This window comes from Ovis aries, chromosome 8, assembly GCF_016772045.2.
Source record: "Ovis aries strain OAR_USU_Benz2616 breed Rambouillet chromosome 8, ARS-UI_Ramb_v3.0, whole genome shotgun sequence".
Lineage (NCBI taxonomy): Eukaryota > Metazoa > Chordata > Mammalia > Artiodactyla > Bovidae > Ovis > Ovis aries.
The window spans coordinates 79460327-79472358 of NC_056061.1; the positions used below are offsets into that span (position 1 = coordinate 79460327).

Genomic DNA, 12032 nt, shown 5'->3' on the forward strand with positions numbered 1-12032 from the left:
ATGGTAGTCAAGCTGTAAACTTTTTATATGTAATCTAAGTCATGGTGTTGGACTGGAAAAGAACGCTAGTCTGAAATTAAATCATGTTGTCTTAGTATAATGTGTTAATTCTTGCATTGAACCATTCGTTGGGTGTTATTAAGCACCCGTGTGTAAGGCACTGTGCTTTAGAGCAGGAAAACAAAAGACAAGCCCTTTACTTTCAAAGCAGTCAGCATCTACTCCAGAGGACAGATAAATGAAAAAAGAAATGATTGCAATGTGGTTGTTTATATTAGAAGCAGTGAGGTGAAGTGGGGGATGGTCTTGGCGGGAAAAAGGTTGATCAGGGAAGGCTCCGTGGAAGAGGAGACACTTAAACTCGATTTTGAGGGGTAATTTGGAGTTCTCCAGGGAGACAGTCCTAGCAGGACACAATGTATACAAAGGTGTAGGCAATAAAAGACCATCACCCTCATGAAATGGCAAAATATTCAGAACGTTTGGAGACTTCTGTTACATAGGAGGTGCTTGAGACTCAATATCTGTTGTTATCATCGAAAAAAATTAAGGTGTGGCAGGTGTTATATTTTATAGTTTCCTGGTTAGGAAATAACCATCAGTATCAGGCCATCAGTAAGGTATGATGATTCTTGGCCTTTAAGAATTGTCAGTATAATGTATTTAGATGGAGTCTATCAAAACTTGCTTAATTTTCCATTCTGTCTAAAAATATTTTCTTGTCCGTACTGGATTACAAAGAGAATTAGAAGTTTATGTCTCTTTAGGATTTATCTTATAAGGTAGGGATTCTAGACCAAGTCTATATTTTATTTAGGTTTCTAAGATTTTTCTCTGAACCAATGATGTCACCTTGAGCGAATCAGTCTACTTCTTCAAGCTTTAAATTCTTCTCCCTAGAGAAGGGAGTTGGGCTATTTTTTAAAGGTCCACCATAGGCTATTCTATGATCTCTAAAAAGAAATCGTTATCTCCACTGTGTCTGGTTATACAGGCATATTTCTGCAGCATAAATCATTGATAACCACACCTTTCTCAATAGTTACTGGTTACAATGAAAGTATCACCACTTTGAGTATTACACATTTTTCAACCACTTTATTAAGTATTTTCTCTGTGCGTATGTAGAATAACCCTGCAAGGCAGATATTATTTCCATTTTATGGTTGAAGAAAACAGAGGCTCAGACAACTTTAATAATGTCACTCAGGTGGTCATGGGGAAGCTAGGGGTTGAACTCTGACCCTTTGGCACCAAAGTCTGCATTCTTTATCAAGGATTGTGAACTGTGAGCCATGGTATACAGTTGTTACCATAAGATAGTGTCTTGTGTATATAGCAGGGGTGAAATAATGTTTTGCAAAAAGACAAGTCTCCACCTGAAACTTACACAATGCTGTAAATCAACTATAGTCATTAAAAAAAAAGAGTCTCATTCTCTGAAAGCCATCTGTGTAACATTTTAAATGGTGGAAGAAAAGAGAGGTACTTTTTGGTATGTTGACCAACAGGGCCATGAGTTCTAATGTCACCGTGCAGCATATCAAACATGGGAAGAAAATACTATTTCCATTATAGGAGAAGATCCGGAAGCCGCCTGCTGAATAAGTAACGAAACGCTGATCCTTTGACTCCATGCCCTTGCATGCAGCTTCTGCCCACAGTCCATGATAATTCCTCTCGACATCTGCTTCTTCTTGGGGTCCTGGCTGGTCCTTCTGTCTGGGGGATCATTTCACTAACTTTGAAACAGCATTTAGGTCTCAACTTAGTTGCCATCTTGAAGGGCCATTTCTTGGCCTTCCAGTTTACGTTAGACACTTGTCCCTCACAAGCTCATCATCCTGTTTCATGTCTCTGTTACCCTAGGATATTTTTCCTTGTTTAGTTACCTGTTTGTTTGACTGCTTCCTCCCATCTGAATAAAGCTCAGTTAGAGCAAGAGACTTTCACTCTTCTTTATTGCTCTAGCCTCAGCATGTGGAATAGCGGCCTGCATCCATCCAACCATCTCCCCTCGCTTCTCTTCCTCCCTCCTTCCTTCCCCACTTTTTCCCTCTGTCTGTATATCTGTCTATAAAATGGTTTGGCTTTATAGTTATAGGATGAACTTCTCCAATTAGAATGTGGGAAGACCCTCACATTTCCTTTATAGTTAACCACTTAATAGCTGGGGCTTCCCTGGTGGCTCAGTGGTAAAGAATCAAGAATCTGCCTGAAATGCAGGAGACATGGGTTCGATCCCTGGGTTGGGAAGATTCCCTGGAGGAGGGCATAGCAACCCACTCCAGTATTGCTTGGAGAATCTCATGGACAGAGAAGCCTGGCGGGCTACAGGTCATAGGGTCACAGAGAGCTGGACACAACTGAAGCAACGGAGCACACACACACAATACTTGTTTTTTTCTTAGATGCTCCCTTTTTGTATTAAGCCCAAGATAGGGCAGAATGCTGAGAAATTGAGCTTTAGTTACAAAACTCTGATTTTTTGAAAACTTGTTTCTCAACACCTATTTTGTTTTGCTTTGTTTATCTTGCCAGGGTTCTGTGCCTGAATTACAAAGACAGCTCTTCAGCCAGCTCATTCCAGATGAATGAATGATTACGTGAAGTGTGGTCTACACTTCCTCTGGGGGTAAGTTCGAGGCCCTTGTACGTCTCAAGAGTGATAAGGTCTGGTGGTGTTTATGTGCCTATTTCCCATGTCGCTCTATTAACTGCTCTTTGTGTGCAGACCTGAGCGGGGAAAGGTGGTGTGGATTCCTTTAGTGGCTGGTGGCCAAGATTTCTGCAGGCAGCCGGCACCAAATCTGAGTGGCTTTTTACAAATGCCCCTTAATTTGATGTGCTGGCTGATCCTGTCTCTGTGGAAAAGCGTATGTGCATCTTTGCTGGGAGTTTAGGTAGAGAAGGTGAAGTCAGGTGAACTCCAAACCAATTAGGACCTCCTGCTGAAGAACAGATTGAGCATGCTAAGTAGCCTCAGTCATGTCCGACTCTTTGCAATACTATAGGCTGTAGCCCACCAGACTCCTCTGTCCATGAGAGTCTCCAGGCAAAGAATACTGAGTGGGTTGCCATGCCTTCCCAACCGAGGGATCAAACCCGTGTCTCTTACCTCTCCTGCACTGGCAGGCGGGTTCTTTACCACTAGGGCCACCCCTAGGCAGGTTCTTTACCACTAGTCTACCCTGAGAGCAGACTAGAGAGGATCATTTCTCGTGGCAGTTGTAAGATCGGGACAGCTCAGGGTGCTTGGGCACTAGGAAGCCACCGAGGAGAAGTCAGGTCTCACCCCCGGTGTTGAGGCTGTTTTCGTTCTGACTGGTGCATCTTACTAGTTGGTGTATTGGTTGTTGCAGGGTAAATGTTACAGCGAGAAATCTGAGCAGTTCCCAAAGCACTGTTTGGAATAATTGCAGGTAGTTCCTTGGAAAGGTGTGCAGTGTCTACAGTTCATGCTTGTTTTGCTAAAACACACACATAGGCAAAGCTCCCCACGCTGAAGTCTGTCTCATCTCTCCTGGGCCCCTTTGTGCCTTGTGGGTCTCAACTCAGGGTGCTGCCTCCAGAGACTGTCCCCGAGCAGCCAATATGTGGTAGCCACCCAGCCAGCTGCTAAACTATTACTTTTTTATTTACTTTTATATTTGTTGAAATGTTTTTTAAATTGAAGGGGGCTTCCCAGGTGGCTCAGTGGTAAAGAATCCGCCTGCCAAAGCAGGAGACACAGGTTCGATCTGTGGGTCAGGATGTGTATGAACATACTTAATCACCATCACTCCATGAGAAAAATGTTTTTCTTATTCCCATCTTACAGAAGAAACTGACCCAGGAAAGGTCAAAGGCAGGATTCAAAAACTCAGGCAGTGTCACTCCCCCAAAATTTAAACTTTAGGCTTTTCAGACAGGTGTCTTTCAGTCCTGGCATTTGAACTTCGTGGAAACATAAGTGAAACACCTCTCCGGGGCTAAGTGCGTATTCCTTCTGAGTATTGTAATATAGATGACACAAAGGCTAGTCAATACAAAGGTTACCAGCTGCTATTAAAATGGGTACCTTTAATGTGTGCTATATTTGTAAATAAACCCAGAAATGTTAGAAAACTTCCTGCTTGCAGGGAACATAGTGTAGAACGTGATAATTCTGCGAAGGAACATTTCACATTTTTAAAACAATAAGAAGCAAACTGAATCTTCAAAATATGCTCCAGAGCACAAATTTCTCACCTCGTGACACTGACTGTGCCTCTGGTGTCCAAGGCAACTTGGTCGTGCAGACGGAAGCCCCTCAAGACCTAGGATTTAGCCTTCTCAAGTCAGGGAGTTGGGACTGCTGCTTATGTGCAATTGTCCCCTTCGTGGTTTATCATTTACATCCAAGGTTGCAAAGTTGGGGGGCTTCTGGCTGGTTCTGGGCTGTGGGTAAGCTCTGGTTGGCCTGCAAAATATGTCCCTGACAAGTATTTTCAGGTTATGTAAGTTAGTTGCCTACCTGTAAAAAGTGGAAAAATTTACATGAAAGCAACATTTTCAGTGTTTCTTGAAAAGGAGTTTCGGCTGGCACATCCCCAGGCTTCCGCATTCCCATGGCAGTGCTGAGCTGGCCCTTCGGGGTGGCTTGTCATGGGCCAGATGGCCACGGTCCCTACCGCTGTGCACAGTCTCGAGGCACTGAGTGTCAACTGCCATTTTTCCTTGACTTAAGTAGTTTTATTTCTAGTAGAATTGGGAGAAAAGTGAAAAAAAGTTGCGATCTACCTCTGTATCCGTAATGGAAAAATAGAAGATGTTTCTGGAGAGTTCCTTTTTTTTTTGGCCACGCCTTGCAACACGTGGGATCTTTGTTCCCCAATCAGAGATCGAACCCGTGCCCTCTGAGTTGGAAGTGAAGTCTTAACCATTGGATGGCCAGGGAAGTTCCTAGAGCTTCTTATTTTAAGGAAAACAGAACGCAGCATTTGTGTGTGTGTGCTGAAGGATACTTGCACACATTTCATTTGCTGACAAATGGTTTCTGTCTCTTAAGAATGTAGCACCCAGACCTGCTTCATTCATAGATTTCAGACAGCTCTGTTATGAGACTGATCCCTCCTCTGGACGGTAAAAATTTCCTTCTGCATTCAGACACCATTCCTTTGCTTCATTTTAGGTCCTTTCTTTCAGCAGCAAATTCTCCCTCACCTTCCTTGAGCTCGGTTCTTGGGCCTCCTGGCTCGGCGGACTGGGAACAATCTATGCATGCGTGGGAACTCGGGAAGTAGGTTCCATCCTGCCTTCGCCACTGGAGCCCCAACGTTTCCCAGACTTTGTGGCACCAGAGAGGGCCTGTGGCCTCTTTTGCTCTGAGTGGGGTGACACAGACTGAAGCCTTTAGGACTTTCTTCCATGTGCGTTTGATTTTTAGCGAAAAACATAAGCTGGTGTTGCCCATCTGTTCTGTTTTACAAGGTGGCTCTGGCTTCATCGTGCAGACGGTCTAAAAGGAGGGAGAGAGCCGGGAAGGACCGTGAACCCTGACTGCTGCTGCTTGTAGGGTGATTGGGTAGAAGGGGGGTGTAGAATGTGTGTGTGGATAATGATGGAAGGCTGAACTTAATTAGTGGAAGTTTTAGGATGACTCATCTGAAGTCCGGGGAAGGAGTTCTCATCTATCAATTGGTGACTTACCAGTGGAATGTGCTCCCTAATAGAGCTGGGAACTTCCCATCCCTCCGTGTATTTAGGGAGAAGGGAGGGGTCCATCTGTCAGGATTCTGGAGATGGTTCTCAAATTGGATGAGGGACCAGGCTTGATAAATGGATGACCCACAGGGTCTCTTCAAAAACTCAGATTCAATTATTCTGAGTTAAACTGATTAGGAACCTTTCAGCTTAAAACAGTTTCACTTTAGTCCACAAAAAGAAAATATTGTAAGTGGAGTGAGAGACAGAATTTAACACTTCTTAATTACATTGAGTTCTGGGCAGATTACTTGTATTTTCTTAACTTCCAACATAACCCTTCAAAAATGTTGTAAACAGATGTGTCTAGTGGTTAGTATTTATAAGACAGGATTTTACAAGCACAGTTCCTATTAGTAAATGATTTTTCTCTACTAAAATTTTTTATTTTAATAATACCTTATCTGAAACTCATTTTGTAGTTTTATTTCCATTGGTAGCATGATTTTTAATACACATTTTGTCATTTATATAAAATATTACCTGTTACTTGGTATAAAGTGTTCTCTATTTCATTTCAAAATTTAGGATTTGGGGGAATTCCCTGGCAGTCCAATGGTTAGGACTCTATGCTGTCACTGCCGAGGGTCTGGGTTCAATTCCTGGTCAGAGAACTAAGGTCCAGCAAGCTGAGCACTGCAACCAAAAGAGAGAAAAAAAAAAAAGATTTAACTCCCCAAATTTAGAATTTTATACATTGTCAATAATTGTTAAACGTCAAAGTGTATTTAATTTGGATATGGGGACTTAGAGAAAAAAGGTTCTTTAAAGGAAAGCTTTTTTAAAGAATTTGCTCTAAATCTTAATTTTTATGTCACTTAATATTTGCTCATTCTTAAAGTAATTAACTGCTCATTTGGTTAAATTTTTAGGGCTTAATTGTTATGAAATGTAAGGTACTACTTGGACTTCATAAATATTTACACTGTAAAATCTTTCATTTTCATGACAACTATCTCCATTAATTTTATTTTTTTGCACATTTGATGCCTTCAAAACACTTAGAAAAAGATTGTATTATGAAATTTAGATGTGCTATGGTTTTAAAGCAACTACATACCATGTTAATATTGTATCGTGAATTATCTTAACATTGACTGTAGATTTTGTAGGCACCTCCAGTTTGCTTTTGAAAAACTTAAGTCATTTTTGCTCTCTATTTTGTCCTCATTTTGTAAATACTAAGTTTTTCATTGATTTACAGGAACACTGTTTTCTTCTTAATCCACATTTGTGAAGTTGTGGTTTTAAAGCAACACTTTACCATGCTAGCATTGCATTTTGAATTGTCTTAGAGTTGACTGTTGACTTGAAAGGTGCATGACTGTGGGCTGTTCACGCATCTCTGTGAGGCTAAGGCAGCCTGGAATGTGCAATGCTACAGGAGAACAGCTGGACAATTTCAAGCAGGCTCCCTCTGGGAGATGTGTTTGGTGGGCATTGATAATGTGTGAATGGCTTATTTTAAATGGGTTTTAGAGTCTTCTGACACAAATACATAGATTGCACTGGATGCTCTTTTTTAAAAAAAGTTTTTATTTTTATTTTGTCTGTTTGTTTATTTATTGGCTGTACTGTGCAGCTTATAGGATCTTAGTTCCCTGACCTGGGCTTGAACCCTGGGCCCTCAGCAGTGAAAGCGTGGAGTCTTAACCACTGGACTGCTGGGGAATTTCCAAATGCTCTTTTCTTTGCGTGTTCACCACCACTGCCATCATCAACATCACTCCACTCACTCACTCATTCATTCACTGACTCAATGGATATTTATTGATTTATTGGGTATTCACCATGTGCCAGGTACTTTTTAAAGTGCTAGACATAACAGTAGACACCTAACAAGATCTCTGCTCTGCATTCTTGGGAAGGTCTTGTGTTACACAATCTGCATGTATTATTTCACTTAATCCTGACGACAGCCCTGTGAGGTAGGTAGTATTATCTCCCTTTCACAGATTGAGAAGCTGAAAAGTGATGAGTCAAATGTCACACCACAGGGTCTGAGGTCAAGGAAGAGGGACCCTAATGTCTGGGGCCTGAGCTGTTTTGCTGGCCCCTGGGAGCAGTGACTAGGTGGCAAAGGAATTCCATGTGTCATTTGTGTGGGTTTCCAGTGTCACACGTGGGAGGTAAAACTTTCAAACTGTGGGAGTTTGGATATGAAGGCCAGCCACGAGTCTCTGGGCTAATTCAGTTGCATTTGGTTTTAGAAACAGACTTGTTAAGATTTTTGCCTTTGGATGAAATGGGGAGGAAGGCCACCTCAGGTAATATTTATTTGGAGTTTAGGGTTTTCACATGAATATTTTGCATGTTTCCTTTTCTTCTAGTGTGGCTTTCATCTAGGACATTTTTGCAAAGGCATCGCTCAATCCCGTATCTTTTCAGCCCGTGTTATTTGAAATCCTGCTTTTCCATCACGATGCGGCAGCAGACTAAAAGCTTCTTTAGCACGTTATGTATTGTGGATCTTTTCCTCATCTGTGTTATCTCCTCAAAGGTGGATGTTTATATTTGTGAGAGATTATTCTGTCTTTTTGGAGAAGGCAATGGTACCCCGCTCCAGTACTATCTCCTGGAAAATCCCATGGACAGAGGAGCCTGGTAGGCTGCAGTCCATGCAGTCGCTGAGGGTCGGACACAACTGAGCGACTTTACTTTCACTTTTCACTTTCATGCATTGGAGAAGGAAATGGTGACCCACTCCAGTGTTCTTGCCTGGAGAATCCCAGGGACGGGGGAGCCTGGTGGGCTGCCGTCTATGGGGGTGCACAGATTCGGACACGACTGAAGCAACTTAGCAGCAGAAGCATTCTATCTTTTGGGATCCTGTTTGGGTAAAAGTAATTTATGTTTTTAGTCTTTATTATTACTACTATACATGTGTGTGTGTGTATACACGTGTGTGCATAGTCATGTCTGACTCTTTAGGACACTAAGGACTGTAGCCCACCAGGCTCCTCTGTCCATCGAACTTTCCAGTCAAGAATACTGGAGTGGGTTGCCACAAGCCCATGTCTCTTAAGGCTCCTGCATTGACAGGCAGATTCTTCATCAACTGCACCTCCTGGGAAGGCAGTATGTGTGTGTGTGTGTGTGTGTATGGTTTTTTTTTTTTTAACCAGATGAAGCCCTTAGGATTGACTATAGATTATTAATACAAAATGATGCTTGATAGAATATTCTTTCTGTGTCATTGTGTGTTTGATGTCAGAAGTGAAGAATATGGTAGGAATTGAGTGTCTTGATTTTTAAGCGGAGAGGTTATTTCTGAGAGTTCATATTCCTTTTTTTTGGTTCCTGACTTTCTTTTTTTGTTATTATTATTATTTTAATTTATTGGGAGTGTAGATACAATGTTGTGTTAACTGCTGTCACAGAACAAAGTGAATCAGTCATATGTATTCACGTATCCCCTCTCTCCTGGTTTGCCCCTGTCCCAACAGACTCCTTTTAAAATTGTATTCTTAATGTCAGTTTTTCTGTAACTGCTTTAGATTAACTACTTATATCTTTTTATATTTTTATTCTAGATAGACATTATTATCCACCCCATTTTATGGTGAGGGTAATGGGATTTCAGTTCAGTTCAGTCACTGAGGAGTGTCCGACTCTTTGTGACCCCATGAACCGCAGCACGCCAGACCATCACCAACTCCCGGAGTCCACCCAAACTCAGGTCCATTGAGTCAGTGATGCCATCCAACCATCTCATCCTCTGTTGTCCCTTCTTCTCCTGCCTTCGATCTTTCCTAGCATCAGGGTCTTTAGAAGGCTTCTAAGTCACTAGGAGATGAATTTCTAACTCATGTCCCCTGTGAAATCTGAGATATTTCCACTACATTTTGTTTATTAAACATTTCTTATTAACTGAAAGTTTATTCCCTTTTACCAATCTCTCCTATTTCTCCTTCCTCCATCCTGGCAACCATTTTTCTACTTTGTGAGTGTATTTGTGTCACTTCCTTCTAACCTTTTATTAAGAATATCTGCGAAAATACAGAAAAGTTCAAAGAATTATATAGTGAATAGTAGACCTAGACAGCATATTAAAAAGCAGAAACATAGAGACATTACTTTGCCGACAAAGGTCCATCTAGTCAATTTTCCAGTAGTTATGTATGGATGTGAGAGTTGCACCATAAAGAAAGCTGAGCACTGAAAAATGGATGCTTTTGAGCTGTGGTGTTAGAGAAGACTCTTGAGAGTCCCGTGGACTGCAAGGAGATCCAACCAGTCCATCCTAAAGGAAATCAGTCCTGAATATTCATTGGAATATTCATTCTCCTCATGCGGAGAGCTGACTCACTGGAAAAGACCCTGATGCTGGGAAGGATTGAAGGCAGGAGGAGAAGGGGACGACAGAGCATGAGATGGTTGGATGGTATCACCAATTCGATGGACGTGAGTTTGAGCAAGCTCTGGGAGTTGGCAATGGACAGGGAGGCCTGGCGTGCTATAGTCCATGGGGTGGCAAAGAGTCGGACACGACTGAGCGACTGAACTGAATAGACCCATAACTTGAATTCTACTCTGTAATGGTTAAAATTTTGCTATACTTGCTTTTGCGTGTGTCATTTTGCATTGTGTGTTTGAGGACAGAATATTTCTTTAGTAATTCACATAATGCTCAGATCTTTGCCAAGGAATTCAGTTTTAATGACTATTAATGTATATTTCCTGTTATAATATTATGTCAGAATGAAGCATTAGAAAGATAAAGTCTAGGTTTTATGATGTGGAAATAATGCTGGGTCTTGTAATTTCAGGATGAAGTACTAAACTGAGAGTATTTTGCTGTAGTTGGATGAAGTCTAAAGAACTTGAAAAATCTAACATAGTTTGAAACCCCAAGTGACTGTAAATTCATAGAACTAAAGTTACTTGGGTGACCTCAGTGATAAAAAATGGAATCAGACAATGCAAACCCATTGGAAGTGTCTGAGGAATGTTGGAGATAAGTCAGTCTTTTGGACAGTTCTGACTTAGAGTGATCTATGTGTATACAGTATATCAGAAGGTCAGAACTGTCTTAAGAATAATAGGGATACAAAAATACTTCCTTGCAATTAATTGTTCTTCTGATATGTTTTCCACCCTCAGAAACATATTCGTTCTGATATAATTCCCTTTCCTTTGTATCAAGGAGTAGCTGTTCTGTCTCAGGGTTGTTTGGAAGAAGCATGCTTGCTTTCTGTTGGCTGATACTTTATTTTTTGGGTAACAGAAATGATGGCACTGGATCTAAAGGAATAGGAGCTCAGTGACTTAGACTGCATCCTCTCTTCTTTTGTATTTACCTAGACTTTTTTTTTTTTTAATGCAGACACAGGTCAAATGAACATTTTGGGAATTCCCATGTTTTCTGTTATATGACTTGGCTTCCGTGGCAACCTTCTGACTTCAGTCCCAGGGCTTGTGGTTACTTGGGTGGCAGGTCTTGGCTCTGCAGTGGTGTGGCCTTAAGCAAGTCACTTGAAGCCTCGTTTCTGATGAGGGGCTTGGAGACGGGAATTTTTTATTCTTCTTTCTCCACCAGCACTAAAAATCCCTTGGTTCTGTGTTCACTAATACAGATTTTTGTGGAGGATAGATGGCTTTTTATAACTACTGGGCTAATGATGTTTTGTGATGGCTCTTATTATGTGTCAACTAAGGTTAGAAAGTGTATCTTCAAACGTAGATGAACTACTTGGAAACTGTGTGGAAACAAAATTCAGTTTGCGTGTGTGTGAGTGTGTACCTGAGTGTGTTGATGTATGTATGTGTACATAAATGCTCATTTTTTAATGCAAGATAAGGAATTAAAAGCTTGTGTGTCTAAAGCAGCATCTTGTCTAGTATCACTTAAAAATCTTGTCTGTTGCATGTATGGATCCACTCATATTTTTTTTAAACAGGTCTTTAAAAAAATTTTTTTGCTTTTAAAAAATATTTATTTGGCTGTACTGGGTCTTAGTTGTGGCACGCGGGGTATTTAATCTTTCGTTGTGACATGTACGATCTTATATGCAACTTGTAGGATCTGGTTCCCCAATCAGGGATCGAACTGGGGCCCCCTATTTGGGATGGTAGAGTCTTAGCCACTGGGTCACCGGTGAAGTCCTTTATTCATATTTTTTATGAGAAGTGCTTTCTGAAAAAAACTGTTGTCATGTGTTTGTCCAGAATAACTGGGAAACCTCTGCTTAAACTGTTTTCTTCTATGGACTATAATTTCAAAAACTGAAACTTAAAATGGAAAATCTTACTGCAGAGATGGAATCTTATTCTCTCATTCAGCACCCCCTCCCCAATACCTCACCTTA

The 12032-nt window shown here is 41.2% G+C and overlaps 1 protein-coding gene across 2 annotated transcripts in view; it reads left to right on the top strand.

Annotated features, from left to right (window-relative positions):
* Positions 1-12032, top strand: part of TIAM2 (TIAM Rac1 associated GEF 2) — a 240326-nt gene that overhangs the window by 87931 nt on the left and 140363 nt on the right. For both annotated transcript variants that reach the window (XM_060419854.1, XM_015097499.3), the window contains exon 2: positions 2542-2635. The gene's annotated coding sequence lies outside the window, so the exon portion shown is untranslated. The remainder of the gene's footprint in view (positions 1-2541; positions 2636-12032) is intronic.